This window comes from Nuphar pumila, chromosome 15, assembly GCF_984573655.1.
Source record: "Nuphar pumila chromosome 15, dmNupPumi1.hap1.1, whole genome shotgun sequence".
Classification (NCBI taxonomy): Eukaryota; Viridiplantae; Streptophyta; class Magnoliopsida; order Nymphaeales; family Nymphaeaceae; genus Nuphar; species Nuphar pumila.
The window spans coordinates 25,364,812-25,391,941 of record NC_143263.1 but is presented as its reverse complement, the minus strand read 5'-3'; the positions used below and the strand labels follow the sequence as shown (position 1 = coordinate 25,391,941).

Below are 27,130 nucleotides of genomic sequence, written 5' to 3'. Positions count from 1 at the left end.
CTTGTCACCCACACGTTGACATTCTATCTTGTACAAGATGGCATTAATAATGCCCTGTTGTTATCATACAAGGGTAGGTTCGTCTTTTTATCCCGCTTCCAAGTAGCTCTCAAATTTTTCAAATCATGTTGGGTTTACCTTTAATAGTGGGCATCAAAATAGTACTTGTTGCTGGACATTGTACCCATATTAGTGGGTTTACCCTTATCTAGTCTCTTTTCGCATGGTTTCTTTTCATACTACCTATGATCAAAGTTGCTATTGTAGACGAAACACACAGGTCAGTTAGCCCACCAAATTCGAAATTTGCACGAACCCCACACGTGTTTTACTGACAGAGTTTCAAGGATCATAAGTATCGTTGCATATCGTATATTGTCAATCATCATTAGACATTTTATCTTGTTGTAGATGGCATAATGAATCCAAAATATTGTTTTGTTAGGTAGGGGTAAGTTTGTTTTTTTACCCAACAATTGTATAGCTCTCCTATTTCTTTCGATCAATCTCTAACAAAAAACTTGACCAACGTACTTGTTGCAAAACAATACATCATATGCTTTACACTTTCACAGTTGCGGTTGAATACGACATCATGTAAACATCACCAAAATTTTCTATTTTAGGCGTAATTTTGTCATTTTACCCCAGCATTGAGTAGTCATGTTATTTCTCATTATACTACTTGTTGGAGACAAGTGACCCATTTAGTTCGCTAAATAAAACTTGACTATGTTGAAGGCAACATAAATTATGCAGTTAAGAGTGTCAAGCATTACATTAATTACTGAACATCGTAGCTTAAAACTCATACTTTCATATTCTATCTACTAGAAGATGGCATTAAAAATGCATTGTTATCATATAGGGGTAGGGTTATCTTATTACCGCGCTTCTAGTAGTAGAAATCCCAATTGTAATTGTTGAACACTGTACTATTTCGATCATATTTTAAAACATCTTAAACATGGCATCATGTACAGATCGACATTGTTTGCTATTCAAGACGCAATTTTGTCTTTTAACACCTTTGTTGTGTAGTAGTTCTACTTATCTTTTTTTGCATGGTTTCATTTAATACTAGATATGATGAACGCAGGTGTTGGATACTAGATACCCATTCCAATTCGCTCACGAAAACTGAAGTTTCAGAAAACCCACGTGCAGTATTGAGAGAGTTATAAGGATCATAAATATATTTGTACATCGTATCTTGAAAGTCAAAATTTCACATTTTATAATGTAGCAGGTGGCGCAATAGATGCCTTGTTATTGTCTTGTAACGTAGGGGTAAGTATGTCTTTTTACCCAAAAATTGTACAACCCTTCTCACATTTCTTTCGATCAATGTCTAATAACAGCCTAGACAAACCTACTTGTGGCAGAACAACAGATCGTATCTTTTACACTTTCACAGTTGAGGTTGAATACACCACCATTTAAACCACACTAAATTTTTCTATATTAAGGGTAATTTTGTTGTTTTACCCTCGCAATGAGCAGTCGTGCTAATTTTCATGATACTACATGTTGGAGACTAGTGACCCCTTTATTTGGCTAATTAAAACTAGAGTATGATGAAACCCAAATCAATTATACACTTAAGAGTCTGAAGCATTACAACTGATTGGACATCGTACCTTGTCACTCCTCACACTTTCATATTCCATCTTCGGGAAGATGACATTAGAAATGCATTGTTATCATATTGGGGTACGTTTGTTTTGTTACATCGCTTCTCTGAAGCTCTCACATTTCTCCGATTACGGTGGGTTAACCTCTAGAAGTAGGGATCTCGATAGTACTCGTTGCTGAATATCGTACTATGTCGTTCTTACTTTCGCAATTCTCAAACATCACACCAAGTACATATCGACATTATTTCCTATATAAGGGGTAGTTTTATCTTCTTACTCCTTTACAGTGTAGTACTCTAATTTAACTCTTCTTGCATGTTTTCTTTTCAGAATAGCGAACATCAATGCAATTGTTGTAGATGAAACACCTAGTTCAGTTCGCTCACCAAAATTAAAGTATGCACAAAACCCACGTTTGTTTTGTTGAGAGACTTTCAGGGATCCCAAGTGATTGCACATCATATCTTGTCACCCACCATGTCAGATTTTATCTCGTTGTAGATGGCATAACAAATGCCTTGTTTTTGTCTTGTCACATAGGGGTATGTTTGTCTTTTTAAGCCACAATTTTATAGCACTCCTATTTCTCTCATTTCTTTCGATCAATCTCTAACAACATACTTCACCAACATAGTTGTTGCAGAACAACACATCATATCATTCAGTCTTTCATCTTTGACGTGGTTAAATACACCACAAAGTAAACATCTCAAAAAAAATATTTATGGGTATGTTTATCATTTTACCCAACCACTGAGTAGACGACCTATTTTTCATCAAAGTACTTGTTGGATACAAGTGAACCCGTTTAGTTCGCAAATAAAAACTACAAGGTTTCTTAGCATCCTAGCTATTATGAAAGCAATTGTAATAGACAAAACACCGAGTTCAATTCGCTCACCAAAATTAAACTATGAACAAAACCCACATCTGTTGGATTCAGAGAGTTTCAGGGATCATAAGTAATTGCACATTGTATCTTGTCACTCATAATGTCACATCTTAGATTGTTGTAGATGGCATAATAAATGCCTTATTATTGTCTTGTCACGTAAGAGTAAGTTTGTCGATTTACGCCACAATTGTATAGCGCTCCTATTTTTCTCATTTCCTTCGATCAATCTCAAATAACAGACTTCACAAACAAACTCGTTGCAGAACAACACATTGTACCCTTCACTCTTTCACCCCTGTTGTGGTTAAATACACCACCAGGTAAACATCTCCAAAAAAAATTATTTAGGGGTAGATTTACCATTTCACCCTACCATAGAGTAGACGACCTATTTTTCATCAAAGTACTTGTTGGAGACAAGTGAACATGTTTAGTTCGCTAATTAAAACTAGAGTGTGTTGAAACCCACAAAAATCATACAATTAAGAATGTCAAGCAATATAACTAATTGAACATCGTAGCTTGTCACCCACACGTTGACATTCTATCTTGTAGAAGATGGCATTAAGAATGCCGTGTTGTTATCATTTAAGGGTAGGTTCATCTTTTCATCCCGCTTCCATGTACCTCTCAAATTTTTCAAATCACGTTGGGTTTACCTTTAATAGTGGGCATCAAAATAGTACTTGTTGCTGGACTTCGTACCCATATTAGTGGGTTTACCCTTATCTAGTATCTTTTCGCATGGTTTCTTTTCATACTAGCTATGATCAAAGTTGTTATTGTAGACGAAACACACAGGTCAGTTAGCCCACCAAATTTGAAATTTGCACGAAACCCACACGTGTTTTACTAACAGAGTTTCTAGGATCATAAGTATCGTTGCATATCGTATATTGTCAATCATCATTTCCCATTTTATCTTGTTGTAGATGGCATAATAAATCATAGCTATAGTTTTGTTACGTAGGGGTAAGTTTGTTTTTTTACCCCACAATTGTATAGCTCTCCTATTTCTTTCATTTCTTCCGATCAATCTCTAACAAAAAACATGACCAACGTACTTTCACAGTTGTGGTTGAATACGACACCATGTAAACATCACCAAAATTTTCTATTTTAGGCGTAATTTTGTCATTTTACCCTAGCAATGAGTAGTCATGCTATTTCTCATTATACTACTTGTTGGAGACAAGTGACCCATTTAGTTCGCTAAATAAAACTTACTATGTTCAAGCCAACATAAATTATGCAGTTAAGAGTGTCAAGCATTACATTAATTATTGAACATCGTAGCATAAAACTCATACTTTCATATTCTATCTACTGGAAGATGGCATTAAAAATGCATTGTTATCATATAGGGGTAGGGTTATCTTCTTACCGCGCTACTAGTAGTAGACATCCCAATAGTAATTGTTGAACACCGTACTAGTTCGATCATATTTTAAAACTTCTTAAACATGGCACCATGTACAGATCGACATTGTTTGCTATTCAAGACGCAGTTTTGTCTTTTAACACCTTTGTTGTGTAGTAGTTCTACTTATCTTTTTTAGCATGGTTTGTTTAAATACTAGATATGATGAACGCAGGTGTTGGAAACTAGATACCCAGAAAAGTTCGCTCACCAAAACTGAAGTTTCAGAAAACCCACGTGTTGTATTGAGAGTTATAAGGATCATAAATATATGTGCACATCGTATCTTGTCAGTCATAATTTCACATTTTATCTATGCCTAGTTATTGTCTTGTAACGTAGCGGTAAGTATGTCTTTTTACCCAAAAATTGTACAGCCCTCATACTTCTCACATTTCTTTCGATCAATGTCGAATAACAGCCTAGACAAACCTACTTGTGGCAGAACAACAGATCATATCTTTTACACTTTCACAGTTGAGGTTGAATACACCACCATTTAAACGACACTAAATTTTTCTATATTAGGGATAATTTTGTTGTTTTACCCTAGCAATGAGCAGTCGTCCTAATTTTCATGATACTACATGTTGGAGACAAGTGCCCCTTTATTTGGCTAATTAAAACTAGAGTATGATGAAACCCACAACAATTATACACTTAAGAGTCTCAAGCATTAGAACTGATTGGACATCGTACCTTGTCACTCACACTTTCATATTCCATCTTCGGGAAGATGACATTAGAAATGCATTGTTATCATATTGAGGTATGTTTGTTTTGTTACCTCTCTTCTCTGTAGCTCTCCCATTTCTCCGATTACGGTGGGTTAACCTCTAGAAGTAGGCATCTCGATAGTACTTGTTGCTGAATATCGTACTATGTCGTTCTTACTTTCGCAATTCTCAAACATCACACCAAGTACATATCAACATTATTTCCTATTTAAGGGGTAGTTTTATCTTTTTACCCCTTTACGGTGTAGTACTCTAATTTAACTCTTCTTGCATTGTTTTCTTTTCACAATAGCGAACATCAATGCAATTGTTGTAGATGAAACACCTAGTTCAGTTCGCTCACCAAAATTAAAGTATGCACAAAACCGACGTGTGTTTTGTTGAGAGAGTTTCACGGATCCCAAGTGATTGCACATCATATGGTGTCAACCACAATGTCAGATTTTATCTCGTTGTAGATGGCATAACAAATGCCTTGTTTTTGTCTTGTCACATAGGGGTATGTTTGTCTTTTTAAGCCGCAATTTTATAGCGCTCCTATTTTTCTCATTTCTTTCGATCAATCTCTAACAACAAACTTCACCAATGTAGTTGTTGCAGAACAACGCATCATATCATTCACTCTTTCACCTTTGTCGTGGTTAAATACACCACAAAGTCAAAATCTCCAAAAAAAATTATTTATGGGTATGTTTATCATTTTACACAACCATTGAGTAGACGACCTATTTTTCATCAAAGTACTTGTTGGATACAAGTGAATCCGTTTAGTTCGCAAATTAAAACTACAAGGTTTCTTATCATACTAGCTATTATGAAAGCAATTGTAATAGACGAAACACCGAGTTCAATTCGCTCACCAAAATTAAACTATAAACAAAACCCACATCTGTTGGATTCAGAGAGTTTCAGGGATCATAAGTAATTGCACATTGTATCTTGTCACTCATAATGTCACATTTTAGATTGTTGTAGATGGCATAATAAATGTCTTATTATTGTCTCGTCACGTAAGAGTAAGTTTGTCGATTTACGCAACAATTGTATAGCGCTCCTATTTTTTCCATTTCATTCTATCAATCTCTAATAACAGACTTCTCAAACAAACTCGTTGTAGAACAACACATTGTACCCTTCACTCTTTCACCCTTGTTGTGGTTAAATACACCACCAAGTAAACATCTCAAAAAAATTTATTTAGGGGTAGGTTTATCATTTTACCCCACCATTGAGTAGACGACCTATTTTTCGTCAAAGTACTTGTTGGAGACAAGTGAACCTATTTAGTTCGCTAATTAAAACAAGAGTGTGTTGAAACCCGCATAAATCATACAATTCAGAGTGTCAAGCAATATAACTAATTGAACATCGTAGCTTGTCACCCACACTTTGATATTCTATCTTGTAGAAGATGGCATTAAGAATGCCCTGTTGTTATCATATAAGGGTAGGTTCGTCTTTTTATCCAGCTTACATGTAGCTCTCATATTTTTTAAATCACGTTGGGTTTAACTTTAATAGTGGACATCAAAACAGTACTTGTTGTTGGACATTGTACCCATATTAGTGGGTTTACCCTTATCTAGTCTCTTTACGCATGGTTTCTTTTCATACTAGCTATGATCAAAGTTGCTATTGTAGACGAAACACACAGGTGTTTTACTGACAGAGTTTCAAGGATCATAAGTATCGTTGTATATCGTATATTGTCAATCATCATTTCACATTTTATCTTGTGGTAGATGGCATAATGAATTCTAGCTATTGTTTTGTTACGTAGGGGTAAGTTTGTTTTTTTACCCCACAATTGTATAGTTGTCCTATTTCTTTCGATCAATCTCTAACAAAAAACTTGACCAACGTACTTGTTGCAAAACAATACATCATATGCTTTACACTTTCACAGTTGCAGTTGAATACGACACCATGTAAACATCACCAAAATTTTCTATTTTAGGCATAATTTTGTCATTTTATCCCAGCATTGAGTAGTCATGCTATTTCTCATTATACTACTTGTTGGAGACAAGTGACCCATTTAGTTCGCTAAATAAAACTTGACTATGTTGAAGCCAACATAAATTATGCAGTTAAGAGTGTCAAGCATTACATTAATTACTGAACTACGTAGGGGTAAGTTTGTTTTTTTACCCCACAATTAGCCCACCAAATTTGAAATTTGCACGAAACCCACACGTGTTTTACTGACAGAGTTTCAAGGATCATAAGTATCGTTGCATATCGTATATTGTCAATCATCATTTCACATTTTATCTTGTGGTAGATGGCATAATGAATTCTAGCTATTGTTTTGTTACGTAGGGGTAAGTTTGTTTTTTTACCCCACAATTGTATAGTTGTCCTATTTCTTTCGATCAATCTCTAACAAAAAACTTGACCAACGTACTTGTTGCAAAACAATACATCATATGCTTTACACTTTCACAGTTGCAGTTGAATACGACACCATATAACATCACCAAAATTTTCTATTTTAGGCATAATTTTGTCATTTTACCCCAGCATTGAGTAGTCATGCTATTTCTCATTATACTACTTGTTGGAGACAAGTGACCCATTTAGTTCGCTAAATAAAACTTGACTATGTTCAAGCCAACATAAATTATGCAGTTAAGAGTGTCAAGCATTACATTAATTATTGAACATCGTAGCATAAAACTCATACTTTCATATTCTATCTACTGGAAGATGGCATTAAAAATGCATTGTTATCATATAGGGGTAGGGTTATCTTCTTACCGCGCTACTAGTAGTAGACATCCCAATAGTAATTGTTGAACACCGTACTAGTTCGATCATATTTTAAAACTTCTTAAACATGGCACCATGTACAGATCGACATTGTTTGCTATTCAAGACGCAGTTTTGTCTTTTAACACCTTTGTTGTGTAGTAGTTCTACTTATCTTTTTCTACATGGTTTCTTTTAATACTAGATATGATGAACGCAGGTGTTGGATACTAGATGCTCACCAAAACTGAAGTTTCAGAAAACCCACCTGCAGTATTGAGAGAGTTATAAGGATCATAAATATAGTTGCACATCGTATCTTGTCAGTCATAATCACATTTTATATTGTAACAGGTGGCGCAATAGATGCCTTGTTATTGTCTTGTAACGTAGGGGTAAGTATGTCTTTTTACCCAAAAATTGTACAGCCCTCATACTTCTCACATTTCTTTCGATCAATTTCTAATAACAGCCTAGACAAACCTACTTGTGGCAGAACAACAGATCGTGTCTTTTACACTTTCACAGTTGAGGTTGAATACACCACCATTTAAACGACACTAAATTTTTCTATATTAGGGGTAATTTTGTTGTTTTACCCTCGCAATGAGCAGTCGTGCTAATTTTCATGATACTACATGTTGGAGACCAGTGACCCCTTTATTTGGCTAATTAAAACTAGAGTATGATGAAACCCAAATCAATTATACACTTAAGAGTCTGAAGCATTACAACTGATTGGACATCGTACCTTGTCACTCCTCACACTTTCATATTCCATCTTCGGGAAGATGACATTAGAAATGCATTGTTATCATATTGGGGTACGTTTGTTTTGTTACCTCTCTTCTCTGTAGCTCTCCCATTTCTCCGATTACAGTGGGTTAACCTCTAGAAGTAGGCATCTCGATAGTACTTGTTGTTGAATATCGTACTATGTCGTTCTTACTTTCGCAATTCTCAAACATCACACCAAGTACATATCAACATAATTTCCTATTTAAGGGGTAGTTTTATCTTTTTACGCCTTCACGGTGTAGTACTCTAATTTAACTCTTCTTGCATGTTTTCTTTTCATAATAGCGAACATCAATGCAATTGTTGTAGATGAAACACCTAGTTCAGTTCGCTCACCAAAATTAAACTATGCACAAAACCCACGTGTGTTTTGTTGAGAGAGTTTCACGGATCCCAAGTGATTGCACATAATATCTTGTCACCCACAATGTCAGATTTTATCTCGTCGTAGATGGCATAACAAATGCCTTGTTTTTGTCTTGTCACATAGGGGTATGTTTGTCTTTTTAAGCCACAATTTTATAGCGCTCCTATTTCTCTCATTTCTTTCGATCAATTTCTAACAACATACTTCATCAACGTAGTTGTTGCAGAACAATACATCATATAATTCACTATTTCACCTTTGTCATGGTTAAATACACCACAAAGTAAACATCTAAAAAAAAAATTTTACGGGTACGTTTATCATTTTAGCCAAGCACTGAGTGGACGACCTATTTTTCATCAAAGTACTTGTTGGATACAAGTGAACCCGTTTAGTTCGCAAATTAAAACTACATGGTTTCTTATCATAATAGCTATTATGAAAGCAATTGTAATAGACGAAACACCGAGTTCAATTCGCCCACCGAAATTAAACTATGAACAAAACCCACATCTGTTGGATTCCGAGAGTTTCAGGGATCATAAGTAATGGCACACTGTATCTTGTCACTCAAAATGTTAGCAAACTATGTCTATTTGTACATGTTGCCATGTTTAAGAAGTTTTAAAATGTGATCGATTCAACAATTACTATTGGGATGTCTACTACTTGAAGCACGGTAAGAAGATAACCCTACCCCTATATGATAACAATGCATTTTTAATGCCATCTTCCAGTAGATAGAATATGAAAGTATGAGTTTTAAGATACGATGTTCAGTGATAAATGTAATGCCTGACACTCTTAACAACATAATTTACGTTGCCTTCAACATAGTCAAGTTTTAATTAGCGAACTAAATGGTTCACTTGTCTTCAACAAGTAGTATAATGAGAAATAGCATGACTACTCAATGCTGGGGTAAAATAACAAAATTACGCCTAAAATAGAAAATTATGGTGATGTTTACATGGTGTCGTATTCAACTACAACTGTGAAAGTGTAAAGCATATAACGTATTGTTTTGCAACAAGTACGTTGGTCAAGTTTTTTGTCAGAGATTGATAGAAAGAAATGAAAGAAATATGAAAGCTATACAATTGTGGGGTAAAAAAACAAACTTACCCCTACGTAACAAAACAATAGCTAGGATTCATTATGCCATCTACAACAAGATAAAATATGAAATGATGATTGACAATATACGATATGCAACGATACTTATGATCCTTGAAGCTCTGTCAGTAAAACACGTGTGGGTTTCGTGAAAATTTTAAATTTGGTGGGCTAACTGACCTGTGTGTTTCGTCTACAATAACAACTTTGATCATAGCTAGTATGAAAAGAAACCATGCGATAAAAGACTAGATAAGGGTAAACCCACTAGCATGGGTACGATGTCCAACAACAAGTATTGTTTTGATGCCCACTATTAAAGGTAACCCCAACGTGATTTGAATAATATGAGAGCTACATGGAAGCGGGATAAAAAGACGAACCTACCCTTAAATGATAACAACAGGGCATTCTTAATGCCATCTTCTACAAGATAGAATGTCCAATTTTTCAAATCACGTTGGGTTTACCTTTAATAGTGGGCATCAAAACAGTACTTGTTGCTAGACATCGTACCCATATTAGTGGGTTTAACCTTATCTAGTCACTTTTCGCATGGATTCTTTTCATACTAGCTATGATCAAAGTTGTTATTGTAGACGAAACACACGGGTCAGTTAGCCCACCAAATTTGAAATTTGCACGAAACCCACACGTGTTTTACTGACAGAGTTTCAAGGATCATAAGTATCGCTGCATATCGTATAATGTCAATCATCATTTCACATTTTATCTTGTTGTAGATGGCATAATGAATCCTAGCTATTGTTTTGTTACGCAGGGGTAAGTTTGTTTTTTTACCCCACAATTGTATAGCTCTCCTATTTCTTTTATTTCTTTCGATCATTCTCTAACAAAAAACTTGACCAACGTACTTGTTGCAAAACAATACATCATATGCTTTGCACTTTCACAATTGTGCTTGAATACGACACCATGTAAACATCACCAAATTTTTTTATTTTAGGCATAATTTTGTCATTTTACCCCAGCATTGAGTAGTCATGCTATTTCTCATTATACTATTTGTTGGAGACAAGTGACCCATTTAGTTCGCTAAGTAAAACTTGACTATGTTGAATCCAACATAAATTATGCAGTTAAGAGTGTCAAGCATTACATTAATTACTGAACATCGTAGCTTAAAATTCATACTTTCATATTCTATCTACTGGAAGATGGCATTAAAAATGCATTGTTATCATATAGGGGTAGGGTTATCTTTTTACCGCGCTTCTAGTAGTAGACATCCCAATAGTAATTGTTGAACACCATACTATTTCGATCATATTTTAAAACTTCTTAAACATGGCACCATGTAGAGATCTACATTGTTTGCTATTCAAGACGCAGTTTTGTCTTTTAACACCTTTGTAGTGTAGTAGTTCTACTTATCTTTTTTTGCATGGTTTCTTTTAATACTAGATATGATGAACGCAGGTGTTGGATACTAGATACCCAGTCCAGTTCGCTCACCAAAACTGAAGTTTTAGAAAACCTACGTGTTGTATTGAGAGAGTTATAACGATCATAAATATAACTGCACATCGTATCTTGTCGGTCATAATTTCAAATTTTATCTTGTAGCAGGTGGCGCAATAGATGCCTTGTTATTGTTTTGTAACATAAGGGTAAGTATGTCTTTTTACCCAAAAATTGTACAGCCCTCATACTTCTCACATTTCTTTCGATCAATGTCTAATAACAGCCTAGACAAACCTACTTGTGGCAGAACAACAGATCGTATCTTTTACACTTTCACAGTTGAGGTTGAATACACCACCATTTAAACGACACTAAATTTTTCTATATTAGGGGTAATTTTGTTGTTTTACCCTCGCAATGAGCAGTCGTGCTAATTTTCATGATACTACATGTTGGAGACTAGTGACCCCTTTATTTGGCTAATTAAAACTAGAGTATGATGAAACCCAAATCAATTATACACTTAAGAGTCTGAAGCATTACAACTGATTGGACATCGTACCTTGTCACTCCTCACACTTTCATATTCCATCTTCGGGAAGATGACATTAGAAATGCATTGTTATCATATTCGGGTACGTTTGTTTTGTTACCTCGCTTCTCTGTAGCTCTCACATTTCTCCGATTACGGTGGGTTAACCTCTAGAAGTAGGGATCTCGATAGTACTCGTTGTTGAATATCGTACTATGTCGTTCTTACTTTCGCAATTCTCAAACAACACACCAACTACATATCAACATTATTTCCAATTTAAGGGGTAGTTTTATCTTTATACCCCTTTACGGTGTAGTACTCTAATTTAACTCTTCTTGCTTGTTTTCTTTTCATAATAGCGAACATCAATGCAATTGTTGTAGATGAAACACCTAGTTCAGTTCGCTCACCAAAATTAAAGTATGCACAAAACCAAAGTACTTGTTGGATACAAGTGAACCCGTTTAGTTCGCAAATTAAAACTACATGGTTTCTTATCATACTAGCTATTATGAAAGAAACTGTAATAGACGAAACACCGAGTTCAATTCGCTCACCAAAATTAAACTATGAACAAAACCCACATCTGTTGGATTAAGAGAGTTTTAGTGATCATAAGTAATTGCACATTGTATCTTGTCACTCATAATGTCACATTTTAGATTGTTGTAGATGGCATAATAAATGCCTTATTATTGTCTGGTCACGTAAGAGTAAGTTTGTCGATTTACGCCACAATTGTATAGCGCTGCTATTTTTCTCATTTCCTTCTATCAATCTCAAATAACAGACTTCACAAACAAACTCGTTGCAGAACAAAACATTGTACCCAACACTCTGTCACCCTTGTTGTGGTTAAATATACCACCAGGTAAACATCTCCAAAAAAATTTATTTAGGGTTTGGTTTGCCATTTTACCCCACCATTGAGTAGACGACCTATTTTTCATCAAAGTACTTGTTGGAGACAAGTGAACCTGTTTAGTTCGCTAATTAAAACTAGAGTGTGTTGAAACCCACATAAATCCTACAATTCAGAGTGTCAAGCAATACAACTAATTGAACATCGTAGCTTGTCACCCACACGTTGACATTCTATCGTGTAGAAGATGGCATTAAGAATGCCCTGTTGTTACCAAATAAGGGTAGGTTCATCTTTTTAGCCCACTTCCACGTTGCTCTCAAATTTTTCAAATCACGTTGGGTTTACCTTTAATAGTGAGCATCAAAATAGTACTTGTTGCTGGACATCGTACCCATATTAGTGGGTTTACCCTTATCTAGTCTCTTTTCGCATGGTTTCTTTTCATACTAGCTATCATCAAAGTTGTTATTGTAGACGAAACACACAGGTCAGTTAGCCCACCAAATTTAAAATTTGCATGAAACCCACACGTGTTTTACTGACAGAGTTTAAAGGATCATAGGTACCGTTGCATATCTTATATTGTCAATCGTAATTTCACATTTTATCTTGGGGGAGATGGCATAATGAATCCTTGATATGGTTTTGTTACGTAGGAGTAAGTTTGTTTTTTTACCCCACAATTGTATAGCTCACATATTTCTTTCGATCAATCTCTAACAAAAAACTTGACCAACGTACTTGTTGCAAAAGAATACATCATATGCTTTACACTTTCACAGTTGTGGTTGAATACGACACCATGTAAACATCACCAAAATTTTCTATTTTAGGCATAATTTTGTCATTTTACCCCAACATTGAGTAGTCATGCTATTTCTCATTATACTACTTGTTGGAGACAAGTGACCCATTTAGTTCGCTAAGAAAACTTGACTATGTTGAAGCCAACATAAATTATGCAGTTAAGAGTGTCAAGCATTACATTAATTACTGAACATCGTAGCTTAAAACTCATACTTTCATATTCTATATACTGGAAGATGGCATTAAAAATGCATTGTTATCATACAGGGGTAGGGTTATCTTCTTACTGCGCTTCTAGTAGTAGACATCCCAATAGTAATTGTTGAACACTGTACTATTTCGATCATATTTTAAAACTTCTTAAACATGGCACCATGTAGAGATCGACATTGTTTGCTATTCAAGACGCAGTTTTGTCTTTTAACACCTTTGTTGTGTAGTAGTTCTACTTATCTTTTTTTGCATGGTTTCTTTTAATACTAGATATGATGAAAGCAGGTGTTGGATACTAGATACCCAGTCCAGTTCGCTCACCAAAATTGAAGTTTCAAAAAACCCACGTGTTGTATTGAGAGAGTTATCAGGATCATAAATATAATTGTGCATCGTATCTTGTCAGTCATAATTTCACATTTCATCCTGTTGTAGGTGGCGCAATAGATGACTTGTTATTGTCTTGTGACGTAGGGCTAAGTATCTCTTTTTACCCAAAAATTGCACTGCCCTCATACTTCTCTCATTTCTTTCGATCAATGTCTAATAACAGCCTCGACAAACCTACTTGTGGCAGAACAACAGATCGTATCTTTTACACTTTCACAGTTGAGGTTGAATACTCCTCCATTTAAACGACACTAAATTTTTTTATATTAGGGGTAATTTTGTTGTTTTACCCTAGCAATGCGCAGTTAATTTGGCCAATTAAAACTAGAGTATGATGAAACCTATGTCACACGGACTCGGCTCCAAGGTCGATGCACCCGTGTTGACACACACGACACAGGTGCGGCTCGAACTCGGTCAACCCGAACTTGGGTGCGGTCAACGCACCCAGGGTCATTTCGGTCAATTTTTTGAATTTTTTTTTTTTAAATTCTGGGCTACAAAATTTAAGGAAAAAAAACCTCTCCTGTAAGGAAAAAAACCCTGAATCAAGCTTCACAACTCATAACCTGTCCCCTGATGGGCACAACTTTGATCGAGTCTTATATATATACATATATATAGCCGAGTCCCCGTGTCCAAAATTTTTGAAATTGCGCCGCACCCGCACTCGCACCCGCACCCATGTGACATAGGATGAAACCCACATCAATTATACACTTAAGAGTCCCAAGCATTACAAGTGATTGGACATCGTACCTTGTCACTCACACTTTTACATTCCATCTTCGGGAAGATGACATTAGAAATGCATTGCTATCATATTTGGGTACGTTTAACTTTTTACCTCACTTCTCTGCAGCTCTCACATTTCTCCGATTACGGTGGGTAAAACTCTAAAAGTAAGCATCTCGATAGTACTTGTAGCTGAACATCGTACTATGTCATTCTTACTTTCGCAATTCTCAAACATCACACCAAGTACATATCAACATCATTTCCTATTTAAGGGGTAGTTTTATCTTTTTACCCCTTTACGGTGTAGTAGTCTAATTTAACTCTTCTTGCATGTTTTTTTTTCATAATAGCGAACATCAATGCAGTTGTTGTAGATTAAACACCCAGTTCGGTTCGCTCACCAAAATTAAAGTATGCACAAAACCCGCGTGTGTTTTGTTGAGAGAGTTCATGGATCCCAAGTGATTGCACATCATATCTTGTCACTCACAATGTCAGATTTTATCTCGTTGTAGATGGCATAACAAATGCCTTATTTTTGTCTTGTCACGTAGGGGTATGTTTGTCTTGTTAAGCCACAATTTTATAGCGCTCCTATTTCTCTCATTTCTTTCGATCAATCTCCAACAACATACTTCACCAACGTAGCACTTGCAGAACAACACATCATATCATTCACTCTTTCACCTTTGTTGTAGTTAAATACACCATAAAGTAAACATCTCCAAAAAAATTTATTTAAGGGTACGTTTATCATTTTACCCCACCACGAAGTAGACGACCTACCCGTTTAGTTCGCAAATTAAAACTACATTGTTTCTTATCATACTAGCTATTATCAAAGCAATAGTTATAGATGAAACACCGAGTTCAATTCGCTCACCAAAATTAAACTATGAACAAAACCCACATCTGTTGGATTGAGAGAGTTTCAGGTATGATAAGTAACTGCACATCGTATCTTGTCACTCATAATGTCACATTTTAGATTATTGTAGAGGGCATAATAAATGCCTTATTATTGTCTTGTCACGTAAGAGTAAGTTTGTCGATTTATGACAAAATTGTATAGCGCTCCTATTTTTCTCATTTCCTTCTATCAATCTCTAATAACAGCTTGCAGAACTACACATTGTACCCTTCACTCTTTCACCATTGTTGTGGTTAAATACACCGCCAAGTAAACATCTCCAAAAAAATTTATTTAGGGGTAGGTTTATCATTTTACCCCACCATTGAGTAGACGACCTATTTTTCATCAAAGTACTTGTTGGAGACAAGTAAACCTGTTTAGTACGCTAATTAAAACTAGAGTGTGTTGACATTCTATCTTGTAGAAGATGACATTAAGAATGCCCTGTTGTTATCATAAAAGGGTAGGTTCATCTTTTTACCCCGCTTCCATGTAGCTCTCAGATTTTTCAAATCACGTTGGGTTTACCTTTAATAGTGGGCATCACAATAGTACTTGTTGTTGAACATCGTACCCTTATTAGTGGGTTTACCCTTATCTAGTGTCTTTTCGCATGGTTACTTTTCATACTAGCTAGGATCAAAGTTGTTATTGTAGACGAAACACACAGGTCAGTTAGCCCACCAAATTTGAAATTTGCACGAAACCCACACGTGTTTTACTAAGAGAGTTTCAAGGATCATAGGTATCGTTGCATATCGTATATTGTCAATCATGATTTCACATTTTATCTTGTTGTAGACGGCATAATGAATCCTTGCTATTGTTTTGTTACGTAGGGGTAAGTTTATTTTTTTACCCCACAATTGTATAGCTCTCCTATTTCTTTCATTTCTTTCGATCAATCTCTAACAAAAAACTTGACCAACGTACTTGCTGCAAAACAATACATCATATGATTTACACTTTCACAGTTGTGGTTGAATACAACACCATGTAAACATCACCAAAATTTTCTATTTTAGGCATAATTTTGTCATTTTACCCCAGCATTGAGTAGTCATGCTATTTCTTATTATACTACTCGTTGGAGACAAGTGACCCATTTAGTTCGCTAATTAAAACTTGACTATGTTGAAGCCAACATAAATTATGCAGTTAAGAGTGTCAAGCATTACATTAATCACTGAACATCGTATCTTAAAACTCATACTTTCATATTCTATCTACTGGAAATGGCATTAAAAATGCATTGTTATCATATAGGGGCAGGGTTATCTTCTTACCGCGCTTCTAGTAGTAGACATCCCAATAGTAATTGTTGAACACCGTACTATTTCGATCATATTTTAAAACTTCTTAAACATGGCACCATGTAGAGACCGACATTGTTTGCTATTCAAGACGCAGTTTTGTCTGTTAACACCTTTGTTGTGTAGTAGTTCTACTTATCTTTTTTTGCATGGTTTGTTTTAATACTAGATATGATGAACGCAGGTGTTGGATACTAGATACCCAGTCCAGTTCGCTAACCAAAACTGAAGTTTCAGAAAACCCACGTGCTATATTGAGAGAGTTATAAGGATCATAAATATAATTGCACATTGTATCTTGTCAGTCATAATTTCACATTTTATCTTGTTGCAGGTAGCGCAATAGATGCCTTGTTATTGTCTTGTGATGTAGGGGTAAGTATGTCTTTTTACCCAAAAATTGTACAGCATTACTATTTCGATCATATTTTAAAACTTCTTAAACATGGCGCCATGTACAGATCGACATTGTTTGCTATTCAAGACGCAATTTTGTCTTTTAACACCTTTGTTGTATAGTAGTTCTACTTATCTTTCTTTGCAAGGTTTCTTTCAATACTAGATATGATGAAAGCAGGTGTTGGATGCTAGATACCCAGTCGAGTTCACTCACCAAAATTGAAGTTTCAGAAAACCCACGTGCTGTATTGAGAGAGTTATAAGGATCATAAATATAATTGCACAGTGTATCTTGTCAGTCATAATTTCACATTTTATCTTGTTGCAGGTAGCGCAATAGATGCCTTGTTATTGTCTTTTGATGTAGGGGTAAGTATGTCTTTTTACCCAAAAATTGTACAGCCCTCATACTTCTCACATTTCTTTCGATCAATGTCTAATAACATCCTAGACAAACCTACTTGTGCTAGAACAACAGATCGTATCTTTTACACTTTCATAGTTGAGGTTGAATACTCCACCATTTAAACGACACGAAATTTTTCTATATTAGGGGTAATTTTGTTGTTTTACCCTAGCAATGAGCAGTCGTGCTAATTTTCATGATACTACTTGTTGGAGACAAGTGACCCCTTTATTTGGCTAATTAAAACTAGAGTATAATGAAACCCACATCAATTATACACTTAAGAGTCTCAAGCATTACAACTGATTGGACATCGTACCTTGTCACTCACACTTTCATATTCCATCTTCGGGAAGATGACATTAGAAATGCATTGTTATCATATTGGGGTACGTTTGTCTTTTTACCTCGGGTCTCTGTAGCTCTCACATTTCTCCGATTATGGTGGGTTAACCTCTAGAAGTAGGCATCTCGATAGTACTTGTTGAACATCGTACTATGACGTTCTTACTTTCGCAATTCTCAAACATCACACCAAGTACATATCAACATTATTTCCTATTTAAGGGGTAGTTTTATCTTTTTACCCCTTTACGGTGTAGTAATCTAATTTAACTCTTCTTGCATGCTTTTTTTTCATAATAGCAAACATCAATGCAGTTGTTGTAGATGAAACACCCAGTTCGGTTCGCTCACCAAAATTAAAGTATGCACAAAACCAGCGTGTGTTTTGTTGGGAGAGTTTCAGGGATCCCAAGTGATTGCACATCATATCTTGTCACTCACAATGTCAGATTTTATCTCGGTGTAGATGGCATAACAAATGCCTTATTTTTGTCTTGTCACGTAGGGGTATGTTTGTCTTGTTAAGCCACAATTTTATAGCGCTCCTATTTCTCTCATTTCTTTCGATTAATCTCTAACAACATACTTCACCAACATAGTTCTTGCAGAACAACACATCATATCATTCACTCTTTCACCTTCGTTGTGGTTAAATTAACCACAAAGTAAACATCGCCAAAAAAATTTATTTAGGGGTACGTTTATCATTTTACCCAACCACTGAGTAGACCACCTATTTTTCATCAAAGTACTTGTTGGAGACAAGTGAACCCGATTAGTTCGCAAATTAAAAATACATGATTTCTTATCATACTAGCTATTATCAAAGCAATTCTTATAGATGAAACATCGAGTTCAATTCGCTCACCAAAATTAAACTATGAACAAAACCCACATCTGTTGGATTGAGAGAGTTTTAGGGATCATAAGTAATTGCACACCGTATCTTGTCACTCATAATGTCACATTTTAGATTGTTGTAGATGGCATAATAAATGCCTTATTATTGTCTTGTCACGTAAGAGTAAGTTTGTCGATTTATGCCATAATTGTATAGCGCTCCTATTGTTGCAGTCAGCTAGGGTTTCTAGCAAAGCAGAGAGAGAGGAAGAAACAATCTTCCTATGATATTAGGGTTAATCTCTTCTTAAATAGAGATTAACCATGAGCACCAAATTACAGAAATATCCATACCAAATAGAAATTAATACGAAAACCCACAAGACCCTTATAAGCACGTCTCAACACTCCCCCTCAAGCTGAAGCATAGATATCAATGATGCTCAACTTGTCACAACAATGAGAGAAACTAGGCCTCACGAGAGCCTTGGTGAAGACATCAGCTACTTGATCTTTGGAAGATACATGATCTGTGCAAATATAACCAGTCTGAACCAAGTCACGTACGTAGTGACAGTCAACTTCAATATGTTTAGTCATTTCATGAAAAACTGGGTTGTTGGCAATATATGTAGCGGCCCTATTATCACACACCATCAACATAGGTAGGGATACTTTCACCTGAAGGTCGGTCAAAACTGATTTTACCCACATAATCTCAGCTGCGGTCTGAGCCATAGCTCAATATTCCGATTCAGCACTCGACCTGGCTACAACAATTTGTTTCTTACTCCTCTAGGCAATGAGATTTTCTCCCACAAAAACACAGAATCCAGTTGTTGACTTTATATCTTCAATAGACCCTGCATAATCTGCGTCAGTGTAAGCAACAACGTCCAAGAAGGAATTTTGTTTAAACAACAGTCATTTACCAGGAGATGACTTTAAGTACCCGAGAACCATCATAGTTGCATCACAGTGAACTTTGGTAGGTTTATCCATGAAGTGACTGATTTTAGTCACAGCTAATGAAATATCAGGTCTAGTAACAGTCACATATAACAACTTACCCAGCAAGGATCTAAAACTAGCACTATCCACATATTCAGACTTCTCATCGAACATATGAGTTTTGGGATCCATCGGAATGTTAGCTGGCTTCGCTCCTAGCATTCCAGACTTTTTTAATAAATCCAACACATATTTTCTTTGTGACAAAACTAGGCCCTCTTTGTTTCTTGCAACCTCGATACCCAAAAAATATCGGAGGGAACCAAGATCTTTAGTAACAAAATGTTTCTGAAGATGATCCTTTGTTGCAGAAATATCTTGGGCACTGCTCCCTGTCAATATGATGTCATCGACATATACCACCATAACAACAATTCCAGCACTAGTTTATTTGATAAACAAGGAATGGTCTGAAGTTGACCTGACAAATCCAAAACCTGACATTACCTCAAATAATTTGTGAAACCATGCCCGAGGGCTCTGCTTCAGGCCATAAATAGCCTTCTTCAACTTGCACACCTTCTGACACTCCCCCTGAACCTCAAAGCCTGTGGTTGTTGCATGAAGACACACCTTCTGACATGAGTGGTTGCATCAGAATCAACATACCAAGTACCTTGATCATTTTGTTTGATGTTCAATTCAACCAAGGCAGATAATAACAACTCTTTGACTTCTCCAGTATTCTTCAATGTATTTGTTCTCTTTCTTGTCTCCAATTGTTTTCCTCTATTTTGCGAGTTATACCAGCAATTTGCTTTGATGTGCCCCCTTTTGTTGCAAAGAAAGCAGGTAGGTATTGTCCTTTACCTTTGCAGATTAGGATGCACACTGGGAGTAGGTAATATTCCACGGGCACCTTGTCCATTCTTCTCTTGACCTCCCATTTTTCGAGATTCATGCCTGTCACATCCTCGACCATAAGTAACTCCTCTGGCAAGAACATCGTGTGCTCCAATAGGGTTGTGAGTACCTTCGGAGAATCCCTTCAAGGTCATCTCATACTGTAAGAGCTTAGCACGAAGGTCTTCAAAAGTAGGTAAGTCTGGCATACACAGCAAAGAAGTAACCATCATGTGATAATCGGGTCCCAGCCCGCTCAAAGTCTATTGTACCATAGCTTTGTCACTGACCGCGCAACCCACGATGGCCAACTAATCCATGATAGTTTTCATTTTGTTTAAGTACTTTATTACCGTCATGGAGTCATTCCTTAGCATTTGAAACTCTTTCTTTAAAAATAAAATTCTAGCCTGAGAAACTTGAGAATATGTCTGAAGAGGACGATGCGATAACTGCATAGCTGAGTAGTCATCTGGGATTTCCACAAGCACCTCCTGTGACAGAGTGAAAGTGATGTAGGCAACCAAAGCCTGATCTCGCTTCATCCAGGATACATACTCTGGATTTCTAACAAAAGTAACTGAAGTGTCACCCTCCTCATTCTTGCCTTCTTGTGATATGAACTCTGGAGGAACAGGAACAGAGTCATCCAGATGTCCAGAAAGATCCTGACTCCTTATGAATGGGATGATTTGTCTCTTCCAGGTTAAAAAGTTGGCATAGTTCAGTTTCTCAGACACAAGCTGACTGAGAAAGTTAAAAGTACAGATTGCGAAAAAGAAAATGAATCCATAGTCAATGGGAAGCGAAAAACGAGAAGGATTAAGAGACCGAAAAGAGAAGTCACTTTAGAGCAAACAAAATAAAAACTTAGAACAGATAATTGAATTTCAGAAAACTCGACTGCCTTTTTTTTATAATAATAACCAGCAGACCCGAGGCAGAAAAACAGAATATGGAGTAAAGAAAAACTGCTCTAAAGAAAAATAAATATCAATCAGTAAGAAAACACGTTAATATGAAAATAACGTGTTTTCTTTCGAAAATGGAAAATTCCAAAGTGGAGAGGTAGATAGAGTGATATTAATCAATCAAGGCAGAACAGAGATCGTGTTCAGGTCAGATTCAATTCTGATGTCAATATGAAGAAAGGGAAGAACGAGTTTGACGTGATTTCAATCTTTGAAATCACGCAAACATGAATTTTGATATTGCGTGGTTAGGTAAGATTATTGTATGGGTGAAATCAGATGCAGCAGTATGAAAGAAAGAATAGTGAGAGAAGAAACAAACAGGAGAAGAAGAAACGATATGAACCGAGAGAAAAATACCTTAGAAGAGGACAAAGAGGTTGGACTGAATGTTCACAGGAGAACGATCTTCAAGGAAGGATCTCTCGCTCTGATACCATGTTAGGAAATGGTATTCGACCGTCAATCACAAGAGGAAGAGGAGTAGAGAGGGAGAGAGGCGTCAGTGGCGGCAGAAAACCCAAATTAGGGTCTGCGGTTTTGCTTCATTAACTATATACAGGTACAGTGTAATTAGGGTACAAAAATACCCTTTACATAAAGTGTGAAAATTACAACATGCCTTTAATGAGCATGTGTTTAAATAAAACTAAAACAGATTGGGTCTGGATCCTGAGATCCAGGCCCAGTCGTGACATCTTTTTACTCAGATGGTCAAAATGCCTGAGGTTAGCATCCAGACAAATACGAAAAAGATAATAGCACATACATACGTACAACATACATTCATATATATAGGGTAAATATTCGCTACTAATGAAGGTACGAAACTAATGAGCTAGAAATCATAGGTGCAAGTTGTATCAACTCAATCTAACCACACAGATGTGTTCAGCATGGTTTGTTTGCTAAGGATCAAGTCGTGCTTTTATGATGTAAAAATGTGATCTTTTGAGTTATGAAATTTTGACACATTGTGGGCCATTGATTTTTGGGCACCTTTAAAAGCCTAATTACTTGTCATAATCACATGATTCAAACTAAATAAACCATATAGATCACATCAATAACATTTGATCTACAAAAAATCAGAAATTTTTGAAGAGAAAAGGGATTTCTACTCATTAGTTTTGTACCTTCATTAGTAGCCAATATTTAGAAATCCATTTCTGCGCCAGCAATATACAGAAAGAAGAAATAACAGTGTTTTTAAGCCAGACTGGATGGTTAGCAAAGAACCAAAATAAGTTTCATAGTTAGTGGCCACTGGCCAGGTATGGCATCATTATCCTCGCTATTTATTGTACACAATAGTCATTGAACTCCCTCACAATTTGAAGATAAGCTCTTCAACTTGAGAATATTGGAAATTTAGAACAGAAACAATGTTTACCACGTAGCATGGAACAGTTCCATCCTATGAAACCGAAATCACATCAAAGTGTCATTCCTAGTCCAAAACAACTCATCATGGTCAGCATACAACCTACCATGGTCACCCTCCAGTGCAGAATGCTTAAATGTGTTTGTTATACACCATCATTATGTAGATTATATATGATTTAACAATAAAATCAACAAGATTTTGAAAAAGTGAAAAAAAAGAGGCGATAAAAACAACCAAAGCAGCAGGAAATGGGCAAAAAGTATAGAAGATGCATAGGAAATCCCAAATTCAAAAGGAAACAAAAGACAACACGTTGAAATCTTGCAAATGGTCTATCTACGAACAAAGGCAAGATTCAACAAACAAACAAGCAATCATGCCCCCTTGCTTATTGGGAATGGGTAGGACAGGGAAACATGTAGCCAACTCTGTTATTTTATTAATTTCAAAGTTTTATGTCAACCGCACCCTTTGACATCTGTAAAAAGGCAAAGCAGGCAAAACATACGAGTGGCCAGAGAAGGAAAGCAACACGCTTCATTGCATATTTGCATGCAATTAAATGAAGAAATGATCAATAAATATAAACATACAATCCACTCGTGACAAAAGGCTTAAATACCCCTCAGTACAAAATCATTGCAAGCAGGCATGTCAAGCAGAAGAAGAAACATGACAGATCTATCATTTACGCGAACTATCCACATCCCACACTCCCCTTCCCGGTTTGATTAAAGGATATTTATCAAGGAGGATCGAAACAGTAACATGCAACCTAGTGATGGACCTGGTGAACTAAATTCAGATGAAGAGTAATATAAGCAGATGATGCCACCTCAAAATTCCCAGTGTTCTCATGACAGATATCATTGCTGACAAAGAAAAACGACAGTCACAGTATTGCAGAAAAAAAACAGAAAAAGGTTTTAGAGTCTGTATCAGTAGAATTGAAGGTCATAAAAGAAAACTCCAGTACTGAAAGGGAAATTTGCAGGCACTTAGACAGGAGGTATCAACATCACTCTCGTAATAATCATGTGCTCAACATACGATAGATGAATACGAAAGTGCAAAGTATTAACATAGTTTGTGATCAATTTTAGGTAAAGCCTAACCAACTAGCAACATCCCTATCCGTGAACGAAAAAAATAAGTGAATTATTTCAAGTTGTCAGAACTAAACTTACGCAACATTCCACGGTTACAGTCCAAGAACCCTCAGAAACGTCAACGGATTCATGGTTCCTGCTCCCACCTGATCAGCAACCCAAAGTTCAGCACAAGCGTGAAAAAAAAACACGGCAAGACACAGAAGACAACAACAATTTCAAAGAAGCTCGAAGAGGTCGACTACCTCTGTGTTGCTACATTGCATTATAGCACACCCAATCGACGCTCGGTAATCCTAATTCCATCAAGAAACAACAAAAGAAAATCAATTAACAAAGCAAGCAGCGTAGTTACACGGCATTGCGATCAGAAGAAACCCTGAACACATAAATCAACGAAGACGTAGATGATAACCAAACCGAGAAGCGAGAACCCTAGACGGGAGAAAAAAGAAAAAAAAAACATCCAAGAAACGAGATTCGATTAAATGTCGCTGTGGTTTTGGGTTCGCCGACCTGCAACCGTTGGATCGCCTGATGGAAAGTAGGAGCGGAGGAGGCTAGGGTTTTCGATTTCTCATCCTGCCGAGTGGACGACGAAGGCGGCGGAGAGGAATCGGAAGAGAGAGTTCACGCGGCGGAGACTCTGAGGCATTGGTTGGAGAGGAAAAAGTCAGGGCACAGATGCAGGGAGACATGGAAGGGGGCAGAAATCTTCTTCGAGTGAAGGAAGGAGAGGTGAGGTCGGTGAGATCTCAGCGAGGAGAGGCCCTTGGGGAGGGCGAGGAGGAAGGCGGTTGGTAGGTTGAAAAGGGAAGGTGGAAGGCGGGAAAGGAAGAGAAGGCGGACCAATCTGATTGGATTAACGGGAGCGAAGTGGCCTTTATACAGGGAGGAGTGTGCGTGTTGCGGATGCGTTTGGGTTTGGCGCTTAGGAATCGGGTTCGGGTCTTGACCCGAGATGGTCTTCACGCATGAATTGCACCAAAGTTTTTATCTGGGTTAATCAAATGACCTCCAATTTAATTATTTTTAATTAATTCAGTTATAATTTTTTGAAAATTTTTCAAATACCCCAAACATTTCGACCTAATTCGTGCGCACACCAAACATTTCGGAGTTTGCAAATGTCCACAAAAGTTTTTACCTGACTTAATCAAATGACCCTTAATTTAATTACCTCTAATTAATTCAATTATATTTTTTTTAAAATGACCATGTTACATGTATGTTTTGACATATGAGAAGGCCTAGTTTTTAAGAAAATGCATTTAATTTGGGTTTGAATATTTATCGGGTCAGCTATGGAGGAACCAAATGGACCCTATTGTGCCATTAGTGGGCCCAGTAATTGATTAGCTTATTGGGATTTAAGCTCCATATACATTTTTTTGAAAATAATCAACAATGATTTTCATGGTGTAATGGTTAGTGTCTTCTTTCTTGTTTATTAAAATATCATTATAGTCAATAAACTTTTTACTAAATACATTTGTTGACAAACTTACGCAAGGTAAACTAGTAATTTTATTTCATCAGTTATAAGGGTAAAATGGTCACTTCAAAATATGAGTTAAGTTTAACCCAAGAACAACCCAACGTTAGCTTATGATTGGGGTAATTTGATTAAACAATAAAAAGCTTTTGGTTGGCATTTGCAAACTCTGAAATGTTTCGTGTGCGCATGAATTACATTGAAACTTTGGGGGGAATTTGAAATTTTTCCTATTATTTATGCATGAAATGTATAAAAAAACAATCATTTGCCTATTTTCAATAGCACAGTTGCATTTTTAGCACAAATAGATAAGTATATGAAATTTTAATGTGTAAATATGACTATGGCTCAATCAATTTGCTTTCATGTAAACTATATCATGTCGATTTTATTTGTCATTTCCTTTTTTTTCATTGCTTGATTTTGGCAACATGTGTAGGCAAACACATCGCAGCCAAACTCATCCTTGACAAATACCCAAAGATTGTCCTACTCTGCAAAACATGATTAATTATTGCAAATCGATCAACCTTGGCAAGCAATAATTTTAGCAATATCATGATTAATTGGTAAACTTCTAAATTGTGATTAATCGTCAAAATCAAGGATCCTCATTGGTAGCTATAAATAACTAAATTTGAACAAATAAATCTTATCTGCTAAACTTACAACACTCCTAAAATTTGATGGCATGGTATTATGTTAATTATGCAAGAAAATTCATGTGAATCTTTTATTTGAGAGAGAGAACATAAAAAATATTGTTAACAATATTCGGAAATAACGAAGAGAAATTGTCATGGATACAAAGAATTTACATCTAACCTGATAAAAGGAACCCAGAAGAGAGGATCCTAACCAAGAGATAACATCGCTAGATCAAACAGCACGAGCAGCATAACATCTAACCTCTTGTCATTGAAAAGACGATTATTGTGCTCCCTCCATATCTCCCACCAAAACCAAATCAATCAGCACCGCCAAGCCCTCTTAAAGGTAGAACACTTATAAGGTGTTACTGGCCCCAACACACAATCACGTCCCCATACCCACCTTGGGATCTCATTATTATAATTTTTCATTATATTTGACCCTTGTATATGGTTTCATGATAGTCGATTTGATACCATTCATCCCTTGGACCTTGTTTTTTCGATGAAAAGTATGACTTTTAAATCATAAAATTTCAATGATTTTGCTCTCTCTCTTTTGTTATTTTTGTTGGAGGGAAATTGATTATTGAATAAAGTACAAGTTTGTTTTCATTTTGTATAAGTTTTATTAGACCCTATAAAAGCAATTTCGATAGGTTATTGGTAGTTTATTGGTTGGTGAACATGCATTAGGTAAGAAATTATTATTCTCAAAAAGGCTTTTTAAAAAAAATATAAAAAACAATGG

General features: G+C 36.1%; 1 long non-coding RNA gene across 1 annotated transcript in view; it reads right to left on the bottom strand.

Moving 5' to 3' along the window:
- LOC149814867 (uncharacterized) overlaps nucleotides 1–25,080 on the bottom strand; it is a 107,741-nt gene extending 82,661 nt beyond the window's left edge. Inside the window, exons 1-3 of the long non-coding RNA XR_016427890.1 lie at nucleotides 24,748–25,080; nucleotides 24,477–24,527; nucleotides 24,310–24,377 (exon numbers count right to left, since the gene is read on the bottom strand). This is a non-coding gene — a long non-coding RNA (uncharacterized LOC149814867). The remainder of the gene's footprint in view (nucleotides 1–24,309; nucleotides 24,378–24,476; nucleotides 24,528–24,747) is intronic.
- Nucleotides 25,081–27,130: the final 2,050 nt, after the last annotated feature.